At 40.4% G+C, this 13,808-nt stretch overlaps 1 protein-coding gene across 21 annotated transcripts in view; it reads left to right on the plus strand.

Annotated features, from left to right (window-relative positions):
- Positions 1-766: 766 nt before the first annotated feature.
- ARPP21 (cAMP regulated phosphoprotein 21) overlaps positions 767-13,808 on the plus strand; it is a 154,644-nt gene continuing 141,602 nt past the window's right edge. For 7 of the 21 annotated variants that reach the window (XM_081823993.1, XM_081824094.1, XM_081824007.1 and 4 more), the window contains exon 1: positions 1,447-2,334. The gene's annotated coding sequence lies outside the window, so the exon portion shown is untranslated. Of the gene's footprint in view, positions 1,086-1,444; positions 2,335-2,421; positions 4,334-13,808 lie in introns of those variants that run through there. The other 14 variants (XM_031024145.2, XM_081824065.1, XM_081824001.1 and 11 more) reach the window with 5 other exon arrangements.

Below are 13,808 nucleotides of genomic sequence, written 5' to 3' on the forward strand. Positions count from 1 at the left end.
CTGTTCATGAAGGACCAGGACAACATTATCTTATTTTTATAGCATTTTCTAGAACTACACATATCATCCGTGTGATATTTTTAATCAATATCTTAGTATATGTGAACACGGATACAGCTGTTGAAATTACACTCCTATGAAAAGTAGAAGCATATCCCTTAATAAATCTGTTTATAATGTCTGTCATTAGGAATGGATGCCAATAAATGAAACTAAAAGGACATGAAAATTTTCATGGCATGGTTTATGCTAGTTATTTATTTGTTGTCTATTCATGGGGTTACTAATTGCAGCTGGTGAAAGTTGATTTTCTCCTCTTCAATTTATTGTGGGGCGTTCATTGCACCAGATCCATAGTTATTCAGCGTCTACGTTTTAGAAACTGAAATGCTGGATACTGTCAAAATGAGCTTTGGCAATTCCATGCAGGCATGTACAACTATAATTTTGCTTCACATTAATAACACCCTAGCAAAGAAGCCCAGAATCAAATGCCTTGCTCTCAGCTGGGGGCAGAAAGCCAGAGTGATATATCTTGGCTGGTGACCTATAATGTTGGAAAAGTAGGCTCTACATTCACTCAGGAAGGGTGGGCGGTATTCCGGAAATGTATCCCCATTCCTCCATGATTCGTTTTTTTTTTTTTCCCCCTTTTGGTAGTGAGTGCCCCGAGACAATGAAAAAAAAAAAAATGAATTACAGATAATAAAAATAGCACATCTCCAGAACAAACGGGAAATACAGCGCTTTAATTTCTTCGGATGTCAACTCTGTTCCCGGCCCCGCGCCCTACCCGGCCCGGCTTTCTGCGGCACCGCTGTGATTCTAAATCGGCGCTCGGGTGGGCAGCGGTCTGGGCAGTCGCCCACAGGGAGTGCACTTGGCGCTGCACGCCCGGACTTTTGGTCTTGCTCGAAGCCGAGAATCTCTGAGAGCTCGGAGGCTACGGATTCATTTGGGTGGAGTGAGGTGTTATTATTGTGGGATATACTCTGCAGAGTTGGCCGGGAGAGTGAGCAGCGGAGGAAGGGAGTGAGCTGGGCTTGGGCAAGTGTCCGCAGGAGTCGGAGGTGCCCCCGGGAGAGGTACGCCGGAGGGCTCGGGCACGGAGGCGGGGAGCGGGGAGGCGATTAATGACGCTCACGCTGCCGCGCGTGGCTCCGGCGCTTTGTCTCCAGCCTCGGGGCTGGCGGAGAACTGCCGGGGGGAATGGATGGCACTGCGCGCCGGGCGCACCCGGCAGGTGCCCGCGCTCCTTCTCTGCCAACTCTGGCCGCGCCCAGTGGCAGAGGCTTTGGCCCCCGCAGGCGCCTTGCCCCAGCCGGCTCCCGGGTGTGGCGGTCCGGGGGGCTGGAGGCTGCGGCCGGGGCGGGGACGGATGCAGCCGGGGCTGCGGGGAGGAGCCGGGCGCGTGGGAGGGCAGGGACTGGCGGAGGGGCAGGCGGCGGAGGAGGGGAGGCAGGGGCGCGGGACAGAGGGACGGACGGAGGCTGGCTGGCTCGGGGTGGGACGACAGAGTGACAGAGCAACGGACAGGTGGAAGCAGTTAGACAGCTTGAGTCAGGGAGAGCAGAACGCTGAGGAGAGGCAGAAGGAGAGAGAGAGGGAAAGAAAGAGAGAGAGGGAGAGAGACAGAGGGAAAGGGCGCGAGAGGGAGAGAGAGAGAAAGAGGGAGAGAGAGCGAGCAGCACTCGCGTGCATCCTCCCCTCCAGACGCCCTCCGCTGTCCGAAGGAAGAGGCCAGGGCACTGAGTGGGAGCTGGAGAGCGATCCCGGCACAGGAGACCGGAACAGGGACCTTGAATTGCTAGTGGGACCGAGACACGCCGAGGGACCGACAGACCGACACACGCACCGACTGCCAGCCGGCGCGAGTGGCAGCTCCGAGAGCAGAGCGCAGGAGAGCGAGAATCCAGCGCTGAGCTGCCCGGCTGAGGGACAGTCAGGCAGACAGACGTGCAGAGGGACAGACTGGCAGACAGGAGGCGGGGGCTCCTTCACTTCCCGAAGCCAGCCGGGCAGAGGAGGCGGCGGCGGCGCCCCCTGAGCTCGTCCGGAGCAGCGACAAGCAGCGGGGGCAGCGGGGTCGTCAGCCAAAGCCACCACGGTCGCCGCAGCCGCGCGTGGATCCCAGCCGCCGACGCTGCAGAAAGCTCGTTTTACTAGCAGTTAAATAAATCGACCAAAAAAAAAAAAAAAAAAAAAAAAAGCCAAGCTAAACCAAACAAATCCAGCCAATTCAATCATTGAGAAACAATATTAATAAAAATCAAAAACTAAATCAAATCAATCAAGGCACCAAGACGCTGGGGGGATACCCACTGTTCGGTCAAGGTAATAATCAAGGTCTTCCGACGTGAACATTGCACGTCTTTTGTGATTTTTTTTTTCCTCCTCCTTTCTGCCGTATATCTGTGTTTTTCTTTAGATTTGTTTCTCGTCTGTATTTCTCCTTCATGTTTGTAGAAAACTGTTGATGTTATACATGTATTGTGTTTTTATGTTTCATCAACGGAGGGGTAGACTCCCCTCCCCCAGATGAGGGTGACCAGGAAAGCTGGAAGAGAACTGAGAAGGGCAGTTCTTTTCATCAGAGAAGTCTACAGTGATTTAGGCAGGTTTCACGGTAGAAAGTTTGGGACCCTCCTATTTCATTGGAAAGAGAACTATGCAAGAGGCAAAAAAGTTGTAATCAGTTTGTTGTTCTTGCGGAACTCAGGGTCTGGCTCCCAAGGGCTTTTGGAGGAAAAGATACTACGTTTTATTTTTACATGTTTTTGAAATCTGTGTTTCATTGCAAACTCCAAACTTAACTTCTGTCTTGGGTTGTAGATATGGTGGTGGAATTGAGCTGAATTGATCATATATTTAGAAAGTTTTTTAGCAAGAGAAATGGACTCAGTTAATATTTATGCATAGAAATAGAGCTGGAGTGGATGTGGTTGCTGACAGCTGCTCAGGCTCAGCACTTGATCACCTCCTTAAGATACAAGATAAGGACAGAGACCAAGCCTAAAAGGAAAGGCAAAGGGGGCATTGAAAGTTACAAAGGGATGGGAAGCTAGTAAGCAAAGGGCAAGGCTGGTAGAAATCATTTCTTGAGAATGTGTTCAGAGTGCAGATACCCATTTTGATTTCTGATTTTTAAAGGCTAATGGTATGACACTTTAGACTCTCCAAAAAGAATGACATTCCCCAAAGTTGAATGAATCTGTACAAGATTTTGCTCAAATGCTGAATAATTCCAAATGATTTCCACCTCCTCCTCACCTACTTTGGAGATCAAAATCACTATGATTGTTTTAAGAAAACAGAAATGGAGATGACAGGAAATCATTTTTCTTTTGGTAAAAGTTAGAAAACCTTTGACATACACTTTAAAATAAATGCACCTACTCCTTTGATCCTCTGTATTTGTGCCACCATGGGACTTGTATGTCTTAATAGGATTTTAGTTAATGTCATTTTCACAAAAGACAGTCATTTGGAAGCCAAGAGCTCTAGCCATGTTCTGTTCTAATAGCCAAGTAAAGTAATCGCTTCTGCTGCACTCCTAACGTGGATCACATGTGAAAAATTATATATGTGCTCATTTCAGGTTTAATATGGATTTGTAAGGTATGTATTTGTGTTTGATCCCATATTTCCTCTTCTATCCCATTCCTTTACTTCTTTTTATCATTTCAACTAACAGAATATTTTTAAATTTTCTGGGGAATTTTAGGATATTCTTTAAGGAATACACTTCATCACAAAAGATTCAAAAGGCTAACCTCTTACTGTCCTTGCTTATCAATACTATTTGTTTGCTTTGAATAATTTGGTTTATATGCAGTTTTTAAGACATTTAGATGCTATGCATATATGGCTCCGTTCCTCTTGACATGACTTACGTTATTTGATAAATAATAATACAAATCAATTGCTGTAGGTGAATGCCTACTTAACAGAATACTTGGTTTAGGTAAGGCATATTTAAAGAAACTTCTACAGCTTCAGAAATTGACTTTGAGCTTCTCAGTGACTTAATTTCACTACAGGCTGATTTCTCTTTTACAGTATTCAACTCAGACAGAGACAGGTTTGTGTGAGCTATTAGATTTGCTAATTGCTGATCTCCCAGTGACTTTCCCTCTTAGATCCCAGCTGAGTATGGTTACCTTGAGAACTGTGGCATTAGCCCTGTTAGAGCATGCTCCACTGGGGAGTTCTGTGCTGTCTATTTTTAATGCTATTTAATGAAGGAACGAGCGCCTCACTCAGCAATAAAAGAAGCATGATGGAAGACAGAGCAGTGCATGCTTTTGGATACTGGAGAAGGATATATGGAAAGGTACAGACTGGCTGCTGGATATGGTATTTTTAATTAGTCCTAATGTATTGTACTAACAGAAATCAATCGATTTCAGTGAGAGAATTACACATGAATAGTCTGCTATGTGTTTTCATAAACCTCCTCAGTAGTTCTTAGAAAGAAGACTCAATCATTTGAATGCCTTAAAACTTAAAGGAAATACTCACCAAGGAGTTGCTGCACACATACTATTTTTCATACAAGCTGTCAGATTCTTGGGTGGTGAGAAGTGCAGGAATAATTTCAGATTCCTAAAATACTGTTCTAGTGGAGGGTTTGGAGCTTGTAAAATGTTTTAGGTATAAAATAACTAACATCCTCCTAAGATATTATAACTTGAAGCTCTGCCTAGTGAATTTCTGTTTTTCTTTTATAAACTTGGAGTCTGATTCCAGAATTGCGGCAACTAAGTGAAGCGGGAAGTTTTGGTTGAACTTGGTAGAAAATTTGAGTTGTTTTCTCTCCTTATTTTGACATAAGCACAATAGATTAACTTACCGAAGGTTAAGTATTTTTAAAATGTAGATAGCAGAGGCAGCACTAATAATTTTTGGAATGTTATAATGAGGGGGGTAATATCTTAATGTTATAGTGCGTAAAACATAAGAAGCCCTCTGTCTGCAACGTCTGTATAATGTAGAACACCTGTCTTGAGGTAGACAGTAAAAACGTTCAATCAGAAAGGTCTCTGTTGTTCATTTTCATATTAACAACATGCAATAATCAGGTTATATCTTTGTTCAAAGTGAAGCTAATTAGACAAATGCCTAAGTAATTTAAAATTTAATAAACATAAGAGAAAGTGAGAAATTTTTATTAAGTGGGGAAGTGAGTTATATAATTATTATTAAATAAAGCCGTTAGAGTAACATACAGAGTTTTTCTAGATTTTGCCAATTTCTATGAAGAATAATCCCCCCCAAAATAAACTACTAAGAGAAATGCATTATAAGGAGTTACTCTAATTTGTTGTTGTTGTGTTTTCTACTTTGTACTTCTAGAGCGGGAAAATAATTACACACTGGCTGTAATATTGTCCCTGGTGGTCATGTTGTTTGGACCACAATCCTGATACCTTTCTCAAGATTCTCAAGTTAGTGGGCATTCTCATCTGAATTCAATGTAAATTTTGTCTGTGGACAAGATAATGATAAGCTACATGAGTAGAGTGTGGAATGAGTCAGCCCCTGAAGACACAATGTACAACATAGACAGAAGTGAATATAACTGAGGATTCTCATTAGGATTGGGAGAGAGTTTGAAGTCCATAAGGTTGGAAACTGCAAATGAACCGTTTGCATGTAAGTTAATGTAATTCATCTGCTTCGTGACAAGGTTAGGAAAGAATGTGGGGCTTAAAAATGATGTGGACAGTGAAAGTCATTTCTTCAGATGGTAAGTACTGGCATCATTTTACCTGGTACCACACGGTGGTAGTGTGTTTAGAAATTTGTGAATTTCTAATCAGAAAAAGAATTGGCTTCCTTAGAAATGCATTAGGTCACCTGGAAAGTTCTGGACACATTTTAAGTCAGTGATGAACTTATAAAATACAGACCTCCTCTCTTTAGACAAAGGATTTTTATTTTTTAGGGAATCTGTGATTCCAGAGGCTCTATATTTCCACTGACTTTGCTTTCTTTTGTTTTTCATTCTAACATTTAAAGTTAAATATGATAAATAATTTCAAGCAGTGCTATAAGTAAGTGCTGAAGGACTATTGAAGGTAAAGATGTATCTGTGATTGGGTTTGTTTTTCTCAGGCTATCTTTGCTTCTGAGTGTTAGTTTCCTTTAAGGTACATTCATGCTAAGTTCTAATAAATTGATTTTTTTTAGTGCCTTATCTAAATTAATTTTGCTCATTTTGGATTAAACCGGGCCCTGGATGTTCACAGGATTTATTACTTGCATTTACATCACAACCATTTCATTGCCATGAGGATCAGATATAAGCTGAGATACAAAGTGTTTAAATTGTATACATAAATATAATATTCTTGATAAAGAATAAATTGCTTGGGATGGAGCATCAAGTTCATTAAGCAGTTTTTAATTTTCGGTAACCTTGTTACCTTTTGGTCTCAAAATCCTCTGTAGTCTGGTGATATTTTCTTAAGGTATAAAATGCCCATATAACATTTTGAATATACCTTTCTCCAATATTACTGGGACATTTCTGTACCTGCTGTGCAGGTAAACCAAAAAGTGAACTGAAATCATTATACCAAGAAAATGGAGAGCATTTTGAAAAAATAAAAGGATTAGCTTGAATACACCAAACTGACTCTCTACGTTCAGAACGAATCCTTAGCATTATGTTAGGTTCCTCTTTTCTAGCTGCCACATAGAGCTTAGTGTTGCCAGGTGGAACGAGTGTTAATCACTATCTATGGCCACAGTAGATCAATATTTTAAATTCCTCCACACACTTTTCCCAAGGAAATTTCTTCTGGCAGTTTTTTTATACCCCAGCTTAATATATGTGTCCATGCCACATATTATATAAGATTTTTCTGAGTTTTATAATTAAGGGATGCCTATTAGGATAAAACTGCAGTTGCGACTTACTGAAATGCTGAAAAATTAGTCCAAAATTGTCTCACTCAAGGCACGTATTCATAATAAATGTATGCATTTTTAAAGTAACATACTTTACAATTGCTCTTTCTGTCTAGCAACAGAAAATAATGTCATTTTCTCCAGGTGAAGGGGAGGGGGGGCCTGCTGGTAATCATCCCTTTTAAGAACAGGCCTCTTAATCACATTCTCACATTTCACATTACTTCAAAATGACACAGCAGTTCATAAATTAGAAATCCACCGTGGAGAACACACAAAGTATTGAGATCTCGCTAACAAAATCACTTTTGTAAATAATAACATTGGTTTTAAGATAAATGAAAATAAAAAATATGGTTTTAATTCAGAGGAAAAATTTGAGATTTTTAACAAGAAAACAATTATGTCACTTTTTATTTCAAATGTTTTGTTAAAGTTTGAGATTTATTTGGCATATTGTGGTTGATGTTTCCACTCAGAATCGCTTTGTGTAATATGTAATCTTTTTTTCTGCAGTGCTGAGACATATTTACAAAGCTTATCTACCAAGATAAACCAGTAATCTCTTCCTGATACCCACACAAGCTAGGAAATAAGTCCTTGTGATAGGGACATCCAAAAGAAGAACGCGGTGAATTCTTAAATAGACTTAGTGCAGGAATGCTTAATAATGGATGCGCATTCCCTTACATTTGTAGGATCCTAGGTTGATTCTTTATTACGCACTAAATACTTGAGATAAGAATGAGGACAGTCTCTAGGGAAGTGGAAACCAGATGAGTAGCTTTTCTTCTGATTGCTAAGATACACTACTCACTTTAGAACATTCTCATCCCTAGAATCATACTTAAAGGGGAAAAAATGCATGTTGACATATTTTGATCTATTTGAAATTAAGAAGCAACACCAATAATTGAGGTAAAATGTTTCAACATCTTTAGAGAACAAAATGGAACATTAATTTCAAAAAGTTTTAATGTCCTGGCGGTCCAAATGTACTATCCCTTGACATGTAAGTCAGAAGGCCTAGCCATCCTCTTAACTGTTGAGTAACTTAGGTTGCTTTCAGGTGATCTTATCAATGTCTCAGAGGCCTAGAAGAATCAAGCCATGGGTGAAGGAAGGGCATGAAAACTCCCTGGAATTCGGGGCTACCCATAATTGTTTAACTGTTATTTGTTCATGAACTCAATAGAAAAATAAAGAGCTACTAAATTGCTTTTGTAGCTTTTATAAAAATGTATAGATTAAAATATTTCTAGAAACACAAGCTAAAATCCTCACACAAAGTTCTAATATTTTTTGATACGAAAATATCTATCCTCTGCATTGATGTGCTTTTCTCAGCATTTTGTTTGTTAAAATGTGAGTTTGGTGGAAATCCCAGCATTGCTGGCATTTGACTCAATTTAATCACCAAAGAGCTTTTGGACAGAATATGAGTAGATTCTGTGAGTGTGTGACAGAATCGAGATTTCTGCAGCATTTGCAAGCTTCAAATACTCACTGGTTCTTTACAAAACTATTAAAAAAAAAGAGTGTGTTAAAAAAAAAAGAACCTTTGATTAGAAATATGGCACTTTCTTTTCTTTTTTAGAGAAAGAAGATTAAGGTTTATGGTTAGATGATGACTCTTTAAGCCAACATAGCAGACAGTTGAGTTAAAATTGCTATTGAATTCTGCCAAATTACTTAATTGTCAGGACTTTGCAGCCATATCTATGATCCTATTTCTTTTATCTGGCTTTATTCTGCCAAATTACTTAATTGTCAGGACTTTGCAGCCATATCTATGATCCTATTTCTTTTATCTGGCTTTTGGGAATGATGAACACTTTTAAATTACATAGTTTCATATTTGTTTATTTTATTTTATTTTATTTTTTTTTTTTTTTAAGATTTTATTTATTTGATAGAGAGAGACACAGCAAGAGAGGGAACACAAGCAGGGGGAGTGCGAGAGGGAGAAGCAGGCTTCCCGCCGAGCAGGGAGCCCGATGCGGGGCTCGATCCCAGAACCCCGGGATCATGACCTGAGCCGAAGGCAGACGCTTAACGACTGAGCCACCCAGGCGCCCCAATATTTGTTTATTTTAAACTTGCTTAGATATGTTGGTATTATTGAAATTTTAGGAAACTGCCGAATATCTGGCATAAGCACTAAGATGAATTCAAAAATCCCATTGCACACAGCTAGCTGGTATTAAAGATTTTTCATTATTTTTTCACTTAAGTGATGATTTAACTTTGGTCACAGAAGCTAATTCCTTTGTGAAGATTAAAACCTTTCTCCAACGCTGAAATTTCCACATAATCACTAACAGAGTCCTGGAAAGATAAAATAATAGAGCATGAGATCATGTTGTGTGTACATGCATTGCTCTCTGCTTGAGTGCAGTTAGACATTCTAACTGGACACCTTCGCCTTTAATTATTATTATAATTATTGTCTTCTCCACAACAATGGATGACCTAGTTTTTAGTGGGTTTTCTTTAGCATCAAGAGGTAAGGGAGTATACATAGTTAAATCTGAGAGTTTATATATTAAAACAAACAATTACACATATTCTAGGACAAGGATGTCAATATCAATTTTATTCCACAAATGACCATAACGTCTGCATTTTTTTGGTCAGATAGGATATCAGGAGCTCTAGACAGATGTTTTGAATTCAGTGGCACTTCCGATGGAAAGTCGGGTTCAAGCTAACTGAGGGGATGTACAGCAGAGGTGTGCTCCAAACTTATCTGGGAGGGAGCAGGTGATTTGCCGTGAGCGATGAAGCCAGCCTTTACTGCCGAGCCTCCGTGGGGGTCTGCAGGTTACAGATATGTGCAAAACTTGGACTGAAGTAAAAGGTCTTGGGAAACAAGGCCTAAACATGGTGGTGCATCCACATCTTACTAGTTCCCAACTTACCTCCGTAAATGCGCAATTTAGTACCAGAACAACCAGTCCTGGTGTCGGGCTTCTGGGTCTGAGTGAATAACAGCGTGACAGTGGCCATGACTCTAAACCTCTCCACGCGTCACAGTTTCTGCAGGTAAAATTGTGAGTGACACCCATCCGATATAAACAAATTACTGATTAGGAGGCTTTAGCCATTTAGTGACTTCCTCACTGCTTCGATTCTCTCATTTGTAAAGTCAGATCAGGCCTACCTTGAAGGATTGAAGCAGACATGAACAGCTCAGCACAGGCACATAGGTTTTATCCACTAAAAGGAAGCCATCATCTTTTCATATGAAAACCTTTAGAGATTTAACCTGATTACATAAACGAGACAAACTTCCCTTTAAGATTTTGTTGTTGTTGCTGCTGTGAGTAATTTGGAGTACAGCTCTCTTTTTTCTACCCTGTAACATTTTTGTGGTTAATATTGGAGACTAGCTGTACTCTTTTTCTGTGTCTATGAAATATGGAAGGCCACACCAAGGTCAAAACTACTCCGGGAGTGTGCACTGCAGAAGAATCCTGATGCTTCACAAGGCTGGCACCTTGTGTCAGTCTCTAAAGGGAAGGGGCGGCCCAGTTCAGGTTTATCTACAAAGTGAACATATAGATATTATTTCTCCAAAACAGTTCAGTTGTGTCATTGCTACCATCTAAAAGAGGTGACTAAAGAACCGAATCATTGGACAAGAAGGGATTGGAGTGGATCCGTGAAGGAATAACCTTCAATCCTGTGTTAATGGGTGAAAGCTTTTAAGGGGCAGATTTGGGCTGGCATGGGAGAAGGAAATATTTTCAGCTGTCTCTGAGACGTTAAAGCAAGTGATGCCTTGGGCTTGCTGGTAGGCTCCCCGGCACCCCACAGAAGGCTTTGGTGTCTAAGCACAGAGTGAGCTGTTTGGGCTGAGTAGCTGATCTGGCCTCTGATCCTGAAGCATCTGCTCGTACTGTTGCTGAAATGAATCATTTCTGCACTCGTGTGAAAGTGGCCAGAGGAGGGGAGAAACTCCCTTCGTAACTGGGGTTTAATCAGTTGGTTCCCGTATCAGGAAATGGGAAACCACAAGGAGTGTTCAGTGCAGGTGAAGGTGAGCCGTGCAAAGCAATAAATTTGTCAAATAATTGAGCTTTATTTTCTATTATAATTTGAATATCAGCCATTCTTCTGAAGGAGAACACACTCAGAAAGTTATTTAATGAAACTTCTCAGAAGGTGTCTGAGAATAAATTTATAATCCTCTGGTATTCTGATATTTGTTGGAAAACAAACTAAAAACAAGGAAAGGGTAGACAGATTTTATATATATTATATATATAACATATATATATATATATATATATATATAGATCTGTCTATCTATATATCATGTCCATCATATATATCTTATTATAAGATGTGTTTTATATATTTTGTCTATCGTATATATGATATATATTTACAATCGGCGTGTATCTATACCTATATCTAGAATCTGCAAAATACACATGCTTAGAGTCATCTACCTAACTCACATTAAGCAAAAAAGTAATTTGACCCAAAAGCACATTTTCTAATACATTTTTCCACTGTCCTTAGCAGTCCTTGCTTGCATGTGGCAGATATTTAATCAAAATTTGTTGAATTAAAAATTGATTTCTATATTGTTGAAGGCATCTCATATTCAGGACTTAAAATCAGCCCCCAGTAAAGTTTTAATTGTATTTTTCCCCTAAAGTTTCAGCTTAGTGGACTTGACATTCATCTTTCTGAAAAAGAGAACAAAGATGTGCCCTTGTATGTGGAATTGTAGCTACACTCAAGATTGTTTGGGCTCTCACAAAGGAGTCCCTTCTTCAGATCTCAGATTGTGACTAGGGCTTCTACAGGAATACAAGGCCCTAAAACTTTAGTCCACTTGAACAAAATATATGGATCACTTTTCCATCTGCGTGGAAGGGAGTTAAAGTCAACACTCAGTTAATATGGTCTTGGGAGAAGGGATGAGGCAAAGGCAGGTTCACAAGAAATTTCCAAATCCCTGGTACACAGAACTAGTGACAACTCATGTTTACTGGACAAGTGCCTCTGGAGAGATTAACCATAGTGAAGGTGATCCAGGGTGCGGGGAGAGAAGTCACTCCTCTAAAGGCTGAGTGAGCAGGCCATGCTGGATTAGAAGACAGGGTGAGGAAGGGAGGGAGAAGCGATCTGGCAAACTGGGGGTCTCCAGTCCCCACTTCCTCCTGGAAGCAGAGCAGCTCTAACCAAGCTATAGGAGGGGCTGCCTTCTCTCCCTGCTGTATAGGAAAAGGAGTTTGGGGCATGGAGGATTTAGAATTCCATGTGTACACAAAATTCCGTGCAGTATTTTATTATTTGCCATTGCTGACTCTCCTAGGATAAGATTATGGCCCCGATGCTTATTCACAGAGAAAGTTAACTAGGCCTCCTTCTGGAGAGTTTACTCTTAGCACCCTTCCAGGAGCAATTTGGGATTTTATCTAAGAACTAGAAATGATTTCAAATACAATTGTGGTAGACATATGATTTGTACACTTTGCAGATAAAACCAATAGCTATATCCAACAGAAGGCCATTTGTATAATCAGAGATTTGCCCGACGGATCCAGCAAGATAAGAGAGCTCTAAAATCAATTTTTCTACAATCACTAGAGAACATTACCTCACTGTTTCGACCTAGCTGTGAAAATAGGTTGATTTTGATGTTTTAAGAAAAGCTGAGGGATTATCACTTGTTTTATCATTTATAGATTAGATCCTGGGGCTTAGGCAGGAATCAAATGGGTTGCTCTAGTCGTCAAGGAATTCATAGCAGTGAGAAGAACTCAGACCTGCAAACTTGAAAGAACTCATCTATTTTACCCCAAGTCTTGGTGAACTTACCTAATGTACTGAACTGGTAAAAAGCCAACTTTTGAGTATTCCAGATGAAGTACATCGTAAACATTCAGGAAATCTAAATGAAAGGAATGTGATATGTTTTTGTACTTTTTAGGGAAGCTACTGAGTGGCCATTTGTAGAGGAAATCTGTACTTATTTCTGTATCGATTCGGTCATTAGTCCCATTTGTTCTGCTGTGCGGGAATTACTTCACTTGGCTTGCTCCTTCTGCTCTCTGAGCTACCTCGCTTCTCCAGGCGAAAACTCTTATCAATAGAGATCCAAGATTTCTGTAGTTCAACCTGTATCATTTGCTGATGCCACAGGGACAGCGATAAGAAAAATCAATATTCCTCTACTGATTCTGATTTTACCTTTGGATCAGTTTTGATTGAAAGCTACTTATAGGATTGTTGTTTTGGAAAACTAATTTGCTCGATTGTTTTACAGTGTAAATGTTAACTGATATTTATGAGCCACCTCTTGTGTGAAAGGGACTTGTGTGCTCATGTGATGTCCACACACAAGCTACCCTTGGGATCACAGCTGTGGCAAAGTTTCTGTCATAGCATACTTGGGAATTCTTGTCTAAGGAAAAAGAAAGACGTATATTTCATCCTTATTTTGTTTCTTTCTTTGTAACCTGGTTTACACTGTCATATGTAGTAGCCATGGGAAGCCCAGAGATTTAGAGCTAACATAGAGATTAGGAACTGAGAACCAGGGGGGAGTGAAAGGATATGCGGCCAGGCTATGGCACAGAAGGACGTGGAAATTCACTTGTAAAGCTGGTACAGAGTGACCAGAAAGCTGTCTGTCTGCATCTCTAATCTGTACTTGTGGCTGCCATTTGAGACAAGAACGGATTCTTAGCTCCTGATTTCATCTCTGCTTGGGACACACTTTCACCTGGTGTCCTTGAAAGGCAATAGGCTTGAGGTCAAAGTGACCTAAGTTTGAATGTCATCTCTGCCTCTCACTGGCCTGGCCAAGTTATCTTCAATTTTCTTATGACAATATTGTGGGCAGCAATACTCCCTTCATGAGTTATCATATT

This window comes from Leptonychotes weddellii, chromosome 1 (assembly GCF_054177405.1).
Source record: "Leptonychotes weddellii isolate Sample4059 chromosome 1, ASM5417740v2, whole genome shotgun sequence".
Taxonomy (NCBI): domain Eukaryota; kingdom Metazoa; phylum Chordata; class Mammalia; order Carnivora; family Phocidae; genus Leptonychotes; species Leptonychotes weddellii.